The 19,901-nt window shown below is 41.0% G+C and overlaps 1 protein-coding gene across 14 annotated transcripts in view; it reads right to left on the bottom strand.

Annotated features, from left to right (window-relative positions):
* Huwe1 (HECT, UBA and WWE domain containing E3 ubiquitin protein ligase 1) overlaps positions 1-14,827 on the bottom strand; it is a 156,237-nt gene extending 141,410 nt beyond the window's left edge. For 9 of the 14 annotated variants that reach the window (XM_052759423.1, XM_052758995.1, XM_052759825.1 and 6 more), the window contains exons 1-2: positions 12,084-12,326; positions 8,797-8,940 (exon numbers count right to left, since the gene is read on the bottom strand). The gene's annotated coding sequence lies outside the window, so the exon portion shown is untranslated. Of the gene's footprint in view, positions 1-3,155; positions 3,221-8,796; positions 8,941-11,847; positions 11,953-12,083; positions 12,327-14,309; positions 14,658-14,719 lie in introns of those variants that run through there. The other 5 variants (XM_052759166.1, XM_052759241.1, XM_052759080.1 and 2 more) reach the window with 5 other exon arrangements.
* Between the last annotated feature and the right edge of the window lie 5,074 nt (positions 14,828-19,901).

The following is a 19,901-nucleotide window of genomic DNA, read 5'->3' as shown; positions in this document are numbered from 1 at the left end:
AATGCTTGCTTGATCCTCAGTTGGTGAAACTATTGGGAAAGGATTATTAGATGTAGCCTTGTTGGAGGTGGTGTGTTACTGGGGGTGGGCTTTGAGGTTTCAAAAGCAAACACCATTCCCAGTTAGCTCTCTTCAGCCTTATGATCATCAAACAAGAAGATATAAGCTCTCAGCTACTGTTCTTGTACCATGAATACCTGCCTGCCAGCTGCCTGTTCCCAGCCATGATGGTCATGGACTACAATCCTCTGGAACTGTAAGCCCCAATAGTCTTTCTTCAGCAAGTTGCCTTGGCCATGGTGTCTTTTCACAGTAATAGAAAAATAACTATGACACTTATTTAATCCTAACCAAATATTCTGTGTGGTATTCTCCAATGTACCCTTATAAACTGCTATAACATTCTGCTCATTCTTCATAATTCATAATAGCTTTTCAGTGTGATCTACAAATCTCCCTCCCAGTTTTCTATTCCTAATGTTTATCTTTGTAAACTATATTTTTATTTATTGTGTGGTCTACATAGGTGTGTAGGTATGAGTATGCCATGGTGGACATGTGAAAGTCAAAGGACAAATTCCAAGAGTTGGTTCTCTCCTTCCTGGGTCCCTAGGATAGAACTCAGCCTTGGTGGCAGTTGCCTTTAACCTGTTGAACTATCAGGCCAGCATCTTGTTGCTTATCTTTGTATCTTCACTATGTGGCAGCAATGAGTATGTCCTCAAAAAACATTTGTTGGGCCGGGCAGTGGTGGCGCACGCCTTTAATCCTAGCACTTGGGAGGCAGAGCCAGGCGGATCTCTGTGAGTTCGAGGTCAGCCTGGTCTACAGAGCGAGATCTAGGACAGGCACCAAAACTACACAGAGAAACCCTGTCTCAAAAAAAAATTGTTGGATGGATATCATTGTCCTCATTTAAAGGGCAAGGAAACTGACTCAATTTGTACCCAAGTAACATCGCCTTTACTTATTATTTTACACAAATTATAATGGCTTTATCTTTGCGGAGTACTCTATAAATGCAGTATTTAAAAATATAATATTGTACTTAAAGGCTCAATGCAACCTATAAAGCACAAACTTTATGTATGTATGTACATATGGGTTTATGTATATGTATGTATAGGACTTTTGATAAGCATTTTATCAAAAAGTCCATTCAAATATTAATTTGTATATTAATATCTCTTTGTATACTTGATTATCAACAACTGGGTGTAAAAGTATATATACATGTATTTTAGGGAGAACAGAGGGAAAAAATAGGGAAGAAGTGGGAAGGAGTTAAAAACAATAGAACACAGGCTTCAGACCAGATGTAGGTCTGTCCAAAGACTGTAAACTAGTACTGTAATAGCAACTGCATGTGCCACTGTGAATTCTCACCTTGGCCTAAACTCTTTTCTTTTCTTTTTTAACATTTTTTTTTTGCTATGTGTGGCTTGTCCTTGTGATTTTTTTTAAGATTTATTATGTATGCAGTATTCTGCCTGCATGCCAGAAGAGGGCGCCAGATCTCATTACAGATGGTTGGGAGCCACCATGTGGTTGCTGGGAATTGAACTCAGGACCTCTGGAAGAACAGCCAGTGCTCTTAACCGCTGAGCCATCTCTCCAACCCTAAACTCTTTTCTTATTGTTATTATTACCTTGTACTCATAGAAAACAATTGCAGGGTTTCTCAACCCATCAGCAGTCTTAAAGACCGAGGAAGCAGCAGGGCTGTGGTGGCGCACACCTTTAATCCCAGCACTGGGAGGCAGAGCCAGGCAGATCTCTGTGAGTTTGAGGCTAGCCTGGTCTACAAAGCGAGTTCCAGGAAAGGTGCCAAAGCTACAGAGAAACCCTGTCTCGAAAAACAAAAACAAAAGACTGAGGAAGCACACAAAAATTAGGAAACCTATGCTTATTCAACTAAACGGAGAGGCAAGATCAAAGAATGAAAATGAAAACTTTACATTACTTTAAAAATGAACAACAGAGCTGGGTGTGCCAATGCACATTTGGAATCCTAGCATTCAGAAGGCTGAGGCAGGAAAATGACACATTTAAGGACAACCTACACCAAATAATTAAGAAAACAAAAACAAGAACAGTTTCCACTTACTGAACCATACATGGTCCTTTAAATACTACATAAAATAAGTGGTTTTAAACAGTTATTATTCAATAACTCTTTTCTAACTTTATTGATGTTGGTGAAACTGATTACTAAAGGATTCATTATAGATTAAGCAGGTTATAGCAGAACCTTGAATAGAATAGAAAGAAAATGAACAGTAAAGAGCTATGTAAAAGGAGAAAGATCATGGCAACCAATGCAGTATATAAAGCACCACAATACTGATTCCAATAACCAAATGAAAAAGGTATTTCCAAAGATGAAACAAAAGGTTAACTTATCCAAATTGTAAAGTGAAAAGTCCCAAATCTAGAACTGCCTGAACTCTATGTTGTCTACTTTTATCAAGACTTTTCAAACCTTCCCACTTAAATTCTAATAAAAATTTCCTATTACCAAAGGAAAAAACATAGGGACAGATGCAACCTGGGAAGGTCAAGTGAAAAAAGAAAATGACTGTATACAAAGTTCAGCACTACTATGGCAAAGAGAAAATTTCCTTCAACCTCATCTTTTGTCTTATCACATTAGCAGATTCCAGCTCTGGGGCAGAAATATTCAAGAATAAGCCTGGAACATCCAAACATACTGATAGCAAGGAAACTACCAAAGACTAGGGTTTGAGCCAAGAACACCGAAACCAAATTTATGTTATATAGTCTTCCTAGCCAGAAGGTAAGACCATTTGAACTTCAAAACATTAGCTTCACAAATGTTTATATATCCGTAAGTACCTAGTCATACACATTCACATAACCTTCTGAAGCTACCAGGGAACCAAATCATTTTATCAATGGTGGTATTTAGGGGCTAGAGAGATAGCTCAATGATTAAGAGAGCTTCCTGCTCTTCCAGAGAACTGGAGTTTGGTTCCAAGAACCACAATGGCCTTTAACTCCAGCTCCAAAGGATCCAGTACACTTTTCTGGCCTCCATGGGCACCCGTACATAGCATACACTAAAGACTTTTTTTTTTTTTAATTAAACTGTGTTTAAAAAGAGAAACAGAGAAAAGGCTGGGTGTGAATCATACCTGTAACCCCAGAACTCAGGAAGCAAAACCAGGAGGATACTGTGAGCTTAAAGCCAGCCTGGGCTGCACAGTGAGTTCCAAGCCAGACCTAAAAAAAAAAGGAACTGAGAAGACAACTCAATCAGTAATATGCTTACTTGCAAGCACAAGGTCCTAGGCTCCAGAATTCACATTTAAAACAAAACAAACAAAAACAACTGGGTGTAGTATGCTCATAATACCATCATTGGGAAGGCAGAGAAGTTCCTATCTCAAAGCCAACAAGAAATAAATATGGGTGAACAACAACTGAAGAATGACACTTGAAGCTAGTCTGGCTTCTATACACACACATACACATACTTTTTTAAGAAAAAAACTGGCCGGGGAGGGGTGGTGCATGCCTTTAATCCCAGCACTTGGGAAGGCAGAGCCAGGCAGATCTCTGTGAGTTCGAGGCCAGCCTGTTCTACAGAGCGAGATCCAGGACAGGCACCAAAACTACATGGAGAAACCATGTCTCCAAAAAAAATAAAAGAGAGAGAGAGAGAGACAAAAACTGAGTGTTCATCCTGCATAACCAAGTAAAAAAAAAAAGGGAAAGTATAAAATGATAACATTGAAACATCATCATTTCGCTGTTACCAGTGGTTTAACGAATTAAAAGAAAACTCAATCATCAAAACACAATGTTGTGAATGAACATGTACCCTCCAATGTTTGTCAAAGGGAATGAACCTGAATTTATCACACCTCTGGACCCAGCTGCTAATGTGCAGGAAATAGAACACTGATCTAGGATTATATTTTGAGAATCCTTGCAACAGAGGGTTTCAAAACTGCTTTTTAGCTGAAGGCAATACTAAATAAATTGCTCTCAGTCTTGGTCAGAGAAGCTTCTTTTTGCAGTTAATTTAGACTAAAAATAAGTGACCCAGTGGTCACCCATAAATGAGAAATTTATATCAACCCTGCCCCCAAGGCTCAGGGAATATTTAGGAAGAGGAGGCAGAAAGAATGTAAGAGCCAGAGGACAGTGAGGAATGCTATAAAATAATGTCTTCTGGATATGGCATGAGCATTGCATTCATAAACTCACAGCAGCTAGTACCTGTCTGTACAGGATCAAGCCAATCAAAATTTCAACATGGATGGGGGAGGAACACCCAAGGCCTACCCTTAGCTGAGGAACTACTGGCAGCTGATGGCTACTGGGGAAGAGAGTCATTTTTCTTTGGGAAAATGGTCACTGGTAAGTTGCACATGCTCCAGGGGATGGTGGCTTCACACCCATGCACATATGGACAACAATAATCAGATTCCATTCTTTTTTTTAAAGAGTGGAAACATGAAGCCGGGATAGGAACTGGAGGAGTTAATGACCAAAATGCACTGTATACAAAGAATGTATTTATTTCAACTGAAGGTGGTACTAAACAGGACCAAAGAGTGAATGAAGTTATTTCACTCAGTCTGAAAAAGCTGAGCCTAGAAACAATAACAAAACATTCTGTGCCAACTACAGATATATGCTAGTGTTCTGACCATTAGCACCACTATCACCTGGAAACCCACAAATGCAAAATCTACTCCCCCTCAAATTATGAAATCAGAAATTGAGGATAGGACACAGCAACCTATTTTAACAAACCCTCTAGGTGACTGATGTTCTCTTAAGTTTCAGTCACTGTTTTATACTACATCCCCTTCTGTTTTGGTTTTTCATAGCCTTGGCTGTCCTGGAACTAGCTCTGTAAACCAGATTGTCCTCGAACTCAGAGATCCACCTGAGGCATGCACCACCACTGGCTTTAGTCACTGTTTTAAGTATGATTCATGCATTAACTCATGTTCAACTTATCCAAATCCTAAGTGATGATAGGTAACATCACTACTTTATAGAGGAACAACTACACTACAGCATGAAGAGGTTAATTTATACAAGATGATATAGCAGGTAAGAAACAGGGTTAGAACTTAAACTGAGGGAATCTTCTTAATCATTGTACAGAAGTCTTTCCACCAGTAAGAACTCAATTGGCGCTGGGGAACTGGTGGTGCACACCTTTAATCTCAGCACTTGGGAGGCAGAGGCAAGCAGATCTCTGTGAGTTAGAGACCAGCCTGGTCTACAGAGTGAGTTACAGGACAGCCAGAACTTTTCACAGAGAAACTGTCTCGAAAAACAAAAAAGAAAAGAAAAAAAAAAAGAATTCAATTGGCAGAATGCTATAACAAAAGTGGAAGACGACTTTCCAGCAGTGGCACATACCTATAGTTCAGATACTTAGGGCTAAAGCAAGAGATCACCTGAACATAAGGATTCAAAGCCAGATTGGGGTTGGGAGAAGCAAACTATATGGAAAAACACCAGCAAAGACCAGAATATGCCTCAATTAAAAAAAATAGGCAAATAAATAATTTAGCAAATAACAACCATAAAAATTATCTTTGAAAATTGTTCCAAAACATAAGCACCCACCAAGTCCAAAATTATAAGGATTTAAAACCAGAGTTGTGCTAAAGGTGATATATAGCAGTTCATTTGCACTTAGCAACCTTTTAATTTTCTTAGAATTATTTAATGTGTATGCGTGTTTGGCCTCATGTGTACTATGCGTGTGCCTGATGCACCAAGAGGTCAGAAGAGAGTACCAGAGCCCCTGGAACTAGAATTATATACGGTTGTGTGCGACCATATGGGTGCTGGGAACCAAACCTGGGTCCTCTTGACAAGAACAACAAATGCTCTTAACTGGTAAGCTATTATCTCCCCACCCCATCAAACTTTTAATTTTAAAACATGAAAAGTATTTAAGTCCTCCCTCTACTTTTTACTTTTAGCCCCCTTTATTTACCACCATTGAAAAAATAAAAACTGCTTTCTTTCAACACTTAATACTATGTGAACAAAGTCTCTAAGTTGAAAAAAATTTAACATATAGTTCAATCAGCTGAATCAGATCTACTATACAATTTTCATTTGGTGGTGCTTCATTTTTATTTTATGTTTATTGGTGTTTTGCCATGGGTATCAGGTCCCATGGAACTGTAGTTACAGTTGTGAGCTGCCATGTGGATGCTGGGAATTGAACCCGGGTCCTCTGGAAGAACTGTCAGCACTCTTAACCACTGAGCCATCTCTCCATCCCCTTGGTGGTACTTCATAAAGGCAAAACAAATTTTAACATTCTGTGAAAACATTTTGCATGTCAACATGATTTTAAGACAACTGATGGAAAACTTTTTAAGGAAACTCAAAGTTGAAAATTATCAGGTTAACACCTCAAGCAAACTTGTTTTACTCAGAGAGCCACTCCTTCATTCAAAGCATTTCTATAACCAGAAAACCAAGACAGTCAACAAGTACATCAAGTTTTACCAACTCAACCTCTATGACACAACTAAGAGGCTTCCGGAGAATCTTAAGAGCTGAATTATCCCTGACATTAACATATATAAACATTTGGTAACCAGTCATTGAAGGGGTCAAAAAAACAATACAAGAAATCCTAAGAGCACAAGTACTTGTGAAGTGTCTGCCTTGTGTCTACCGGTGAGATCACTGCAGAGCAACCTAACATGGTCACAGCTACACAACAGACTTAACAACTAAACCTTATTCCACGAGAAGCAATGTGGAATGCGAAGGGCAAATATTTTCAAAGCAACCAAGTTTGGCATTTCAATGAAACTTTGAAATGGTGGTTAAAAACACACAACAAAAGGAGAATTAAAAACCCAACACTGTTTCCATTGTGAACTTCCAGTGTTAAGAAAGGAGTGATTCAAATATTGGAATGCCCACTATGCACAATTCTGTACCAGTTATCCTAGTTTCACAAACTCGGGTTTGGGCCTAAGTGGTTTTGTTTAAATTACAGAAACTGAAGTGTAAATATTTAATCATTATATCCAACATGCTCAAAATGTTTTCTGTTGGAAGAATGAACTTGGAATTCCCAAGAAATCCTTTATTTAATATTAAATCAATTTTCAAATGACTTATTCCTCCAATAATAAAAGAGCTGAAACACCTGAACTCTAATCAGTGATTCATAATCATATTCAAATACTTCTAAAATTTTCATTCATATGACTTTTCCATTTTCTGCCCCTTTAACTTGCAATTCTTACCATTTTAATGACTGGCACAAGTACTCTCACTCTGCCCACATTTGGGTCTATGTTAAAGGCTGGCTGGAGGCTTTATGTTCAAATCTTATTTTCTAGTTTTGACCATATAAAGAACATAGTACAGACCTCCGAATGGCTAATGCTGCAAAAGTAAAAGATATGAAGGGAGGCAATTTACAGGAATTTGTGCTGGGGGAACCCTAGGACAATTATACAATTGAATGTAAAATCTGAAAGTAATGAAGCTCCCAAAAACTTTTAATATTGTGATTTCAAGAACTGTGTGACAGTCAACCAGTTCTTAATAGCTAAGTTCTGGGTCAGAGAAGCTGGGATAACACCAAAATAAAAAGAACATTGTAACAGAGCATAATAAAAACAACCAAACTACCTAAGAATATTGAAAATACACATGAAAAAACCCAAATACAATCAGGTCATTATCTAGAAAACATTAGCTTTTTCTTCCAGAAAGTCTGTATTTCATGTGGAAAACAGTTAAGTGGGACCAGGACATGGAACTAAAATCAAATCAAACTGCCACACAAAAAAGAACCCGTGACTAGCTATTTTAGTATACCGACTAGGCCAGCAGTACCAACTCCAACTGGAATAAGTGATTACTACCATTGTTTCATTACAATAGGTTCTCTAAGGTCTTTAACGAGAATAGACATTGGTATTGGTTGTAATTATCAAATGTGAGGAAAATGTGATAAGACAATTTAATAAATAAATTGGAAAAAGAAAAAAAATGAAAGGCATAACGTGAAGACTAAAATATATTTAAAGTCTACACAAACCGTTTGGTAAATGGGACTTTTCTCTGGATCCAGAGTCAAACAAATTATAAACAAAACAAAGTATCAGGGGAATTTAAAAACTAGCCTATTTTCTACTTTTAAAATTCAATTTCTTAAGCCGGGCGGTGGTGGCGCACGCCTTTAATCCCAGCACTCAGGAGGCAGAGCCAGGCGGATCTCTGTGAGTTCGAGACCAGCCTGGTCTCCAAAGCGAGTTCCAGGAAAGGCGCAAAGCTACACAGAGAAACCCTGTCTCGAAAAAACAAAAAAAAAAAAAAAATTCAATTTCTTCAATGATGAAAATGATTTTGTGGTTATACTGTCAAGAACTCTCAGCTATCTATTAAATATTTGCACAGATAAAATAACATGACAGGAGGGGTTTATTTCAAAGTAATTCCATGGGAAGGAGATGCCAAAGGGTAAAACTAGAAAGGCTGAATAAAAGTTGATAAATGTTAAAAGTACCTAGTGGAGGGGACATCATACCACTGGGTTTACTATGTTTCAAATTTTTTTATTAATTTAAAAGTCATTTAGACAGTTCTCTTTAATTTAGTAATGACCTCCATCCACTAAAAGGTAAAAAAAAAAAAAAAAAGACCACATCTGAGCCACACAATGGAACCAAAGTAGCACACGCACAAAATGGAAATCCCAGTGCCATCTCCATTTCAAGATGAAAAATACAAATACCACCCACAAAGATCTAAAAAACTAACCTAAAATCACAGCCAATCATAGTCATCCTGGTGGGAAATCCCAACACTGCTCCAACAGCTTCCTGAAACTTCCTGACCAAGTTCTGGTCTACTGGTTTGTTCCTCTGAAGCACTACAGCCACTCAAGTCAGGCTACTGGAGGACCTACAAAATAAAAAGGTCAGGGGAAAGAAGTATATATTTATTAGAATTGGGGGGCTAACCATTATATCAAAATTTAAACACAATCAGTTATTTCTGAAGCAACAGGCCTTGAACACCAATTTGCATTTTTTGGACCTACTTTGAGCAGTAACTAAAGAACTCAGAAATCAATAGCTATAGTGTTTCTAATGACACTTAGACAATACTCCTGAAAACTGTTTTCAACCCAAACAAAATGGCACGTTTAACAAACTGATACTAAGGAAAATGCATATTATTCTTGTGAAAAAAAGCTGTACACATTAAAATTATTTTTCACCTTCCTAAGTGCTTTTTGGCCATACTGGGAGACAAACGATAAACATCCTGGAAATTCAGGTTGACCTTTGTCACTGAATCTTAGACAAAGTTTTTATTTGGTACTGCCACTCCTTCCTCTCTTCTCAGAGATCTACCTAGAATAAATTAAACCTTTTAGGTCATGCCTAGGTCATCATTACCAAATTTATTATAATGCTGAAGGACAAGAATCAAACTGAGAGTTAACTGGTGATTATGGCTTAACCCATTGTAAAAGGCACCAAGACAAGAATCTCAAAGTGACCTGTCTTCCAATAAGAGAGGAAATTCAATTACCTAGAGCACCTCCAACTCAAACAAACCCTAAAGCTCAAAACTGAAATCCACATATAGTTAATTATCACACAGTTACCCACTATAAAATTTCAGTGGTAGTGTACTTCTTGCCACCATATTCCTATTTCAACCCCGTCACCCAACCAACACAATTAGTTTAAAAAAAACCTCTAATATTAGTCTAATAAAAACATTAATAAGGAAAACTAATCCCAAGTCAAATATGTTAGAAAATATAAAATGGCAAAAGCACAACAGGAGGCAGTTATCTAAGAGCCAGCGTGGTTGCCTTTGGGAGGGGGGAAATGCTGGTATTTAGTTAGACCAACCTTCCTAATGTCTTGCATATAGGTATTATCCTATTTAAAAAGATGTCTCCATACTGACCTGAAGGACTAAATAAGGTGGAGAGGAAGAATAAATACAAAAATCTCTCTAAGAAAAGTTCTCTTTAATAATGCAAAATAGTATGGCATGAAAATTTCATTGTTTTTGTGGGGTGAAGGACAGGACAGACTGTCTTTGAAGGAGTGGCAGAAATGAGCAGGCAAGGGATGAGACACTCCCTTCCAAAAGGTAGAACACCTGGGTGTGGTTCATGACAGAAACATAGCTGGTGGTCATTCCAAGAGAATGATTTTACACTCACTCAGCCTTACACTAGTAGAAGCTTCAAAGAGTGGGAACACATTTAAACATCACGAGCCATTGATCATACAAAGTGGTTCATGAGGACAAAAAAAATACAAAGCAGATAAGAGTTGATAGGTATTATTCCTACACATAAAAATTTATAGCTAACGAAATAACATTTTTTAAAAACCTTCCTCTTGGGCTATAAAGGTAGCATATGACATAAAAAACATCTACCAATATATTCTCACATAAAAAAGGCACCCAAATTTGTGTTCCTATGAGTCAGGCACTTGACAAATTTTCTCGATAATTCTAGCAACAATCCTTTAAGTTAAGCATTACTATTCTCATTATATAGATGAACAGAAAAGTAATTTGCCCAAGGTCATGAGTTCAATGTGAACGGAAGCAAACACTATTTTCTACACCAGGCTGCTTCCCATGAATGGGGAATGTTGGCATCTCCTCAATATATGCAACACTGGTGCTAAAAGAAGTAATTCAAAACATGTTGTCTACAAAGGAAACACATGATAGGGAGTTAATTGTTTATAATAGAGGTGATGTGAGGGAAAAGGAAAGGAGCTTGACTGTTTAAGGTGTAAAACACGTGATGGAAGGAAAATGCATTGGAGGTCTGACACCTCACTAGGGGATTCTGTTCCTGGGAGTGGGAGGAAGAGTGGTTGAGAGAAGTTCAAGGGGTAAGAAGTGAGAAGTACTTAAATGGTGGCTAGCAGTAACAAAAAAAAAAATAGCCACAAACCAACAGACTACAGAACTGAGGCGGGAAAGGGGGCGGGTCCCAGCGTTTGTAAAGTGGAAGAGGTTGGAAGGACAAAGTTTGATGGAGTAGGGGTGCGAACGAGAAGACCACTAAGAGTGCAATTATCCAACCACTGACCCGCTTATTGTTCTGCCCAAGAATGGCCTCAAAACATTCAAAGTTGAAATCAGTACCCTGTCCCCGCGTCAGGGATAAACAAGCCAAAGGACCTAAGAAAATGGAAGGTTTCTATGGCTCCATCCACAAAGATGGAGTAAATGCAGGGAACAAGACAGGCTCTATTAACGTCTGCGCCAAAAGCACCATGGAAGGAGATGGAGAAGGCTAGATGATTCAGGCTAGGCTCTAAATTAGGACTGGGGAGGAGAGATAGGGAAAATTTTACTCCCCCCCCTTAATAATGCATCCCAATATCCACGAAGCCGAGAGATCTGACAGGGAGACAGAATTTGGGGAGGGGAAGGTGTGACTCTAGAGATTGAACCCCTCAACCTTAGCTCAAAAGCCGTGGGAACTGGGGCAGGAGAACCCACCTCAATTCAAGAAAAACTAGGGGTTTCATAAGGGTCATTGCAAGGGCTGAAAAGAAACAAGCGCGCAAAAATGATATGGAGACACCAGTCCTCGGTGCGTCCCCTCTCTCACCTTTTAATCTAATACCCAGCCCACTACCCAATGAACTATCGACTCCCTCCCACACTTCCCAACCCGCCCACTGCGACGACGAAAACGGAGGCGTAGAGCGATTGGTGGGGCAAAGGCAGGCCCACACGCGGCTGAAGCCGGTGGAAATGGTGTCGCCTTAACCGGCAAGAAACAGAGTGGTCTTCATCTCGGGCAAGATTTACCGGTACCACGACGTTTCGCCATTCGTCATTTCCTTAACGTCTGGTACCTGAGAAGCGTCACAAACGCGGATAGCTAACCCTTTAGTACCATGTACTAGCAAGACAGACATCAGCCTCCGCCGCCATCTTAACAGGCGGACCGACCCTAGTCACTGCCCCCCCCCCCACCCCCAAGGTATCTCCGCCACCGCCGGCGAATCCCACGAGGACATAACCCTGCTCCCGCGAGAACTCACCGGCTAAGAACAGCCCCACCAGAAGACGCCGCTCGCGCCTCCGCAGCTCATGAACTCAGTAGCCAATCTCGGCCGCCTTCGCGTGATCCCAGGAGAACCTCCACCGGACCGGGAAAAACTGAACCCAGCCCGTCCCAGCCCTCTCCTTCCACCAAAGCTGAAATCGCTACAGCTCCGCTCTCACCCCACGCGAAGCGAAAAGCAAATGACGCACAACCTCACGGAGCACTGAGGGGCGGAGCCAGTATGCCGCCGCCGGCTCCCGCATGCGCTGTGGGAACTATCGCGATATTACGTTCAGCCTCGGCGAGACCTTCGTAATTCACTGCAGGATGCCGCCCGCGCCTCGCCTTTAGGAAACATGAGATCTCGCGAGACCGAGTGCACGCTCCTAAAAAGGAGAAAGGCGGAGCTTCGTGAAAATGACTGGGAGTTTTTCGGGGAAAGGGAGGAAGCTCTCGTCCTTTAGGGATCTCGCTTACCACGAGGTTTCCGACTCACTGCGGAGCTTGTGCTACCAAACCTCGCGATGACACAGCTCAGCGCCAAATCTCGGCCATGTCTTAAAAACTGCCCCCGCCCCCGATTTAGGTGTCTAGAGCCTGCCTAGTGCTTGAGCAAAATTTAAAAAGTCAACCTGTTTATTCTCACGCTTCCAGCAGGGCTGTACCAATTAGCCAAACTCCATTCTGGAAGCGAAGAAATGGGTCCCCATTGTTACCTGCCTCGAGGAATAACGTGCTATCCTTAACTAACACATAAAAGATGTTCAGTATCACAATAAACACACAAATGCAAATGAAAACAATGACACAACAGTTTTTACTCATAACACCGGGGGGGGGGCATTTAAAAGACCTAATATCCATATTTCTTCCTTCGCCGCACTGCAGGCTAACCTGAATCCATCTTAATCTAACTAAAGGCTCATATCATTAGTTCTACCTCCAAAGTCACCGGTTTTAACTACCGGAGCTTTACCCTAGCATAACCAAAAAGACCCAATAAAGTGGTTTTCTCCAAACAAAGGAGCCTGCCCTCAAAAGCAAATTCAAGCTTGGGGTGGGGAAGTAGGTGCATTGAAGATTTTAATATGGCAGTTTTTCCATGTCGAAACATTTGTTTCTCCAATAAATCTTGGGATCCAATCTGCCCCATTTGTGGGCATTTCCATTCTAATGCATTGTTTTGTCTATTCTAATTTAAACATGCTTCTTTCAGAGTACAGTTTAATAGTACAAGTATCCCCCATCTTTAGTTATCTTTAAAAACATTTTCTCGATTATTCTTAGCCATCCTCTCATCATGAACTTTAGAATCGTTAAGTTCCAAAAAACTTAGTATATTTATTGGAATTGCATCAATTGCATAAATCAATATAGAAAAATGGACATCACTACAAAATTGAGCCTTCCTATTCAGAAGCATAATATTCCTTCTCCATTTATGCAAACGCTCTTCTTCTAGTGTATTCCTCAAAGTTTTATAGTTTACTTCCAGATATTTTCATTTTTCTTGGCATTTTGAGTGGGACTTTTTAGTATTAAAATTTCAAAATGTTCATTGCTTATATACAGGAAAACTTCATATTTGACTATTCACTTTTGTAATTAGAAAAATGAAAATATGCTCAAATATAGTAATAATCAGTAAAATGCAAATCAAGCAACGACATGTGATTTTTACTCTATAACTGGAAAAATATAAAGATTAGTAACAATTCATGTTGGCAAAGCTATGGAAAAATAAGCAATCTCGCACTACATTGAGGAGTGTAAATTATTATGGCCTTTGGGGAAGGGAATTTAGATAAATCTATCAAAATTCGAAATGCATACTTTTTGATTCAGTAATTACTCCTCGAAGAATTTCTCCTACAGGAATACCCTCATACATGTGCATGAAATATACACAAACCCATTCATTACTGCATTACTTGCAATAGCCTCCTCGCCCCCAAAGAAAACAAGCTAGTGTACAACAATCAGGATATGGTTAAATACACTGTAGTCCAGGCATGCAATGCAACGGTATAAAAATGGGACAAATTCAGATTCCCTGATACACTGAGAGCTATAAGACATATTGTTTTTAAAAAAATTAAAGCAATGAGACAAAATGAATGTGTGTCCAGCACCATACATATACATATACATCAGTACACGCGCGCGCGCCCGAGGGTGCGCGCTTAGTAGTAACCATGAAGCCTGCCTGCTCGCCCCTCACCTTCCTTTTCCTCTGAGACCGCCTTCCTCCAAGCCTTAAGAGAAAAACTGAAGGCCTAGCCTTTACTCCATCTCTAGGACCACTTGGCCAAGGCTAATGCCGGTACCTCGCATCCCCACTGTTGGCCGCTCGCTCGCGCGCTGTTCGCTGCTTCCCCGCTGTCCTGCTGTCCCCAAAGATGCAGCTAGCTCTCTGCTGGAGGCCGCTGAGGACTGGGGGAGGGGAGAGGAGGAGGGGTTCGGGGAAGGTTGCTGCTGCCGCCTGGTCCCTTCAGCAGCCTTTCCCGAAGGCTAAGGCAGCCACCTCCGAGCCGCGGAGCCGGATCCCATGGGAACTGCCCCCTACCTCGAGGAGTCTAAGATGGCCCGTCCCCCAGGCCCGGGAAGCGGGGAGGGAGGTACGACGCTCACCTCAGCCGCAGTGGCTCGGCGGGGCCTGCAACTGCGTGCGGGGTCTGCGGCCAGCAGCAATACAGTTTCCCCCCCAGCCCCCTCGCTCGCCCTCGGTTTAAAAAGCCTCCCCCCTGCGGCTCAGCTCACACTGGATTTAAGGCTCCACCTACCACGCGATTAGCCCCGCCTCTGTCCCTTGAGAGGGCTCTCTTGATCCCTCCGTGGGGTATTCTGGACACCTTGCGAGGAGCTACTCAGGGCCCAATAAAGGCAGCCATAGAGGATAGTAGGATCACTAAGGAACTGGGATTTGATTCTTGTACAATGGAAACCCCTGAAGGGGATAAAACTTGGTTTACATTTAAAAAATTAAGGAATGGGGAGTGATGGGTAAGGAAGGGGGCAAGATGGGACACTTTGTGAAGGACCAGAGAAAGGGATAAGAACCACAGTGCAAATCCACAAAAACACTTCAGGCACATAGCACTCCTTCAAACATTTTTTCTTTGTACTATGTGAGGTGGCACTGTGATTGGAGGAATCTGTAGAGGATCTACATTTGTAAATGTATAGAAATAAAAATGACTTGGTAGGAGATGACCCTATTAACTGCTATTCTCTGGGGTAAAGAATGAAATTGGCAAGTAAAGGGATTTGGGGGAAGCATTGTTTTGCAACTCTGAATGCTTCAATAAGGTTTGAATTTTAACAAATGTATTAATTTGATTTTTAAAACAAAATGAGCCAGGTGGTGGTGGTGGCGGTGGTGGTGGTGGCGGCGGCGGCGGCGGCGGCGGCGGTGGTGGTGGTGGCGGCGGCGGCGGCGGCAGCGCAAGCCTTTGATCCCAGTACTCAGGAGGCAGAGGCAGGTGAATCTGCGTTCCAGGCCATCCTGGTCTACAGAGTGAATTCTAGGATGGCCAGGGCTACACAGAGAAACCCTGTCTTGAAAAAAAAAAAAAAAAAGAAGAAGAAGAAGAAAAAAAAGAAAAGGCACTAGTAGAAGAACCCTTGAAACATTAATTCCAACAGTAGCTCATTCCTTGAATTGGGAATCTGCTGAATGGAACCACTACCTCCCTCCATGTGTACAGTTACACAGTAAGTTTTCTGTACAACCTAAGATGCACAGAGGGCCCTTTTAGGTTGTCTCATTGTATGTTCTTTTCTTTTTTTTTTTTTTTTTTTTTGGTTTTTTGGTTTTTTTCAAGGCAGGGTTTCTCTGTGTAGCTTTGCACCTTTCCTGGAACTCACTTGGTAGCCCAGGCTGGCCTCGAATTCATTGTATGTTCTTAACAAAGATGTATTTAGTGAGTGTTACTCCATTGTAAGGCAAATTATTTAACTACTACCCTATGTTTAGGTCTTATTTATTATTTGAAAAAAAAAAGACTTGGCTTCTGTCATAGCAGACATTGGAAAGGAACAGCCATGGTTCTGTGCCATTCATCCATCACCTTGGCTTTAAAAAGGGCTACAAGATAATCAAGACAATCACACCAATTATGAGCAGTAACTGATCAGAAAGGTGTGTAGCTTTGCCAGATAAAACAGCACACAATGGATAGACTTGAGGTCTCCAGCGACAAAAGGGGCCATAAATTCACCAATAAAAGGATGGGGACACACATCTATGCCAAAAGAAAGAAATACTGAGTAAAATCTTCGTTGTGTTGAGGAATGCCACTGCCAAATACTTAGCTCCCACTCCCTTTGCACATAAAAAAATACTTACAGAAAGAAACAAGGTTAAGAGCTACTGGTAGGAGACTGACTATAACTAAAAGTGAATTTCTAAGACTTTGCTAATGGTGATGTTCGTAGAAAGGGAGTAGCTAGGCTCAGAAGGTTACTCCTCCCCCAAACAGAAAAGCTCTCCAGAACAGTTTCAACAAGCAGCCTCACCTGAAATTTAAGAAAATTCCAGTTTATTTAGAATACTTCTCTGCTCTCACCCACCCATGTAATAAGCCCCTTCATTGTAAGTTCTGGTCTCTTAAAGCATCTGCTTTAATTCTAATAACTCATAGGGCCCATTCTTATTGTAACCCCTACCTTTCTTCTGTTAATTTCTTAATCCTCTAAATCCAATTCCATGCCTCTAATTCTAAAATCCCACATGTTCCACAGCCTTAGTTTACATTTAAGTCTGCAGCTAGTTCTTTTGCTAACTCCATTCCTCCAATATTAATTTCAACCCATCCCCCACATATGTTTTGATTTTTCTTATTGTAGAAATATTAACAAAATATATTGAAAGCATAAAGAAAACATTAAAAATTGGACTCATGGGGCTGGAGAGATGGCTTAGTGGTTAAGAGCACTGGCTGCTCTTCCAGAGGACCTGTGGGTTCAATTCCCAGGACCTACATGGCAGCTCACAACTGTTTGTAACTCTAGTTCCCAGGGACCCAACACCTAAATACAGACATACATGCCGGCAAAACACCAATACACATAAAAATTAAAATAAATAAATAAAAAAGAAATGTAAAAGGAGGGAAGGGAAGGACTGGGGATATAGACAGCTAGAAAAATGTTTGCCTTGAATGTGTGAAGCCCTGAGTTTGAGCCCCAGCACAGGAAGAAAGAAAGAAAGAAAGAAAGAGGAGAATAAATTTGTAACACAATAAAATAAAATAAATTGCACTCACACCACCCAGAGAGGACAATTACTGTTTTTATTTTATGCTCACTTAATATTTTTTACATATTACATGTAATATACATAGTTCTAAAGAAAAATATAATGTAAATTATTAATGACCTAGTGAATATTTGTCATAGTATTGATATTTGTCTATAAGATTTCTAGGTTTTTTTCCCACCTTCCACAGAAGTGCCTTTATTTATTTACAGGATCCAGGAAAGGATAAGCCATATTTTAAAAAAGCAAATTCCAAAGTCTTCTATCGGTATCTGAGAAGTGGTCCAAGGGTCTTTCATTTCCAATAGCAGCCACTTTCAGATCATAAGGATGAATCCCCCTAAGTTTCTCAATCAGCTGCCATCCATTTAGGCCCAAACAGCTTGTCTTGAAACTTCTGAGTTCTTTTTTTTTTTTTTTTTTTTTGGTTTTTTTGAGACAGGGTTTCTCTGTGTAGCTTTGGAGCCTGTCCTGGACTACCTCTGTAGACCAGGCTGGCCTCGAACTCACGGAGAGCCTTTGCCTCCCAAGTGCTGGGATTACAGGCGTGCCCACCACCGCCTGATAACATTTATAAGGGCCTCTTGGACCTTGGGCTCTTTTTTTTTTTTTTTTTTTTTCTGGAGCTGAGGACCGACCCCAGGGCCTTGTGCTGGCTAGGCAAGCACTCTACTCTACCCTGAGCTAAATCCCCATCCCCAGCTTCTGAGTTCTTGATTGGCCTCTGAGCTCTCAGTAGACCTCTGTCACCCTGGGTCAGCTCCCTGTCTTATAGAATTTCATAACTCATAAACTTCCTTAAGGAAGAGGACACACTGATGGGGTGGGAGCAGGAGAAGTAGTTCTATTTGCAGTCTGAAATCTTCTTATTGGAGACCACAGTCATTGATGGTGGAGAATATTGGGTTCCCAAGCCGTGAGACATCTTCCTCCATCTCTTCTTCTCTTCTATCAGAGAGGACTTAACACCAATGATGATATGGTAGCCTTAGCATTCCAAGTAACGCTTGTCATTGTTCATCACTGGCACCCCTACTTGAGGAACAGCATACTGATCCAATGGATCTCACCAAACAGCTTACTTGTTACTTCTTTGCTGCAGCTACTCTCTAGGTAGAGTAGGTTGTTTATTATTCCACTCTACCCTGTGGTTGTAATCCTCCCTCTACTTTTGGATGCCCTCATTGGTGAGATGGGAGAACATGTCCAGCATCCTAGTGCTCTGAGTGCATTTCACTGTGGAAAACCAGCAAAATCCAACTTATACAACATAGCCGCCTGTATATGGACACCAAAAGCCCACCAATGCGTAACAGATTAGTGAGATCACATAAGTGTCTTCCATGGACCACCTTTTCAAAAATTAACTTTTATTTATTTTACATCCAGGCTGCAATTTCCCCTCCCTCTTCTCCTCGCATTCCCTCCCCCACCTTCCCTCTGGCCCCCATCCACTTAATTTTTTCCTTTTTCATCTATCTATCTATCTATTTATTTTACATCCTGGCCACAGTTTCCCTTCCCTGTTCTCTTAGTCCCTCCCTCTCACCCCCTTCTGTTCCCACTCCCCAATACACTCTTCCTCTGTTTCTGTTCAGAAAGGGGCAGGCCTCCCATGGTTATCAACAAAGCATGGCATATCAAGTTGCAATAAGACTAAGCACCTCCCCATGTATTAAGGATGGGCAAGGCAACCCAGTATGAGGAGTGGAGTCCCAAAAGCCAGTAAAAGAGTCAGAGACAGTCCCTGTTCCCACTGTAAGAAGTCCCACAAGAGGACCAAGCTACACAACTGTCACCTATATGCAGAGGGCCTAGGTCAGTCCCATGCAGGCTCCTTGGTTGTTGGTTCAGTCTCTGTGAGCCCCTATAAGCCCAGGTTAGTTAATTCTGTGAGTTTTCTTCTGGTGTCTTTGACCCCTCCTGGTTCCTACAATCCTTTCTCCCCCTCTTCTGCACAATTCCCAGAGCTCTACCTAATGTTTGGCTGTGGGTCTGCATCTGTTTCCATCAGTTGCTGGATGAAGCCTCTCTGATAACAATTGGGCTAGGTACCAATCTATGAGTATAGCAGAATATCACTAGGCATCATTACATTGACATTTTCCCCAGTCCTGATTGATTCTATCCTAGGTCTCTGGGTGATCCAGCCTACCAGCACCACCTTTTAATCTCTGAGAACTTGTTGATGAAATATGACTGTTTCTCAGGCTTTGCCATAAAGATTTACGGTATAGGCCGAATATTCTGTCCCACCAGTCAGCTCTGTCCCACCAGCAGGCTCCCAAATAACCATACAGCGATTTATTATTAAGTATAAATGCTCAGCCAATAGCTTAGACTTGGCTTGTTATTAACTAGCTCTTACAACTTAAATTATCCCATATTTCTTATTTATGTTCTACCATGTACCTTGGTACCTCAGCACAGCATGTTCATTTTGCTTCTCTCCATGTCTCCTGGCAACTCTGCCCTTCTTTATCCCAGTGAGCTCTCTCCCTGTCCAGAAGTCCCACCTAATCTCTTTCTGCCTAGCTATTGACCATTTAACTC

Source organism: Peromyscus californicus, unplaced genomic scaffold (assembly GCF_007827085.1).
Source record: "Peromyscus californicus insignis strain IS unplaced genomic scaffold, ASM782708v3 Scaffold_10__1_contigs__length_136768540, whole genome shotgun sequence".
In the NCBI taxonomy this organism is placed as follows: Eukaryota; Metazoa; Chordata; class Mammalia; order Rodentia; family Cricetidae; genus Peromyscus; species Peromyscus californicus.
This window is presented reverse-complemented; position numbering and strand designations above follow the sequence as displayed.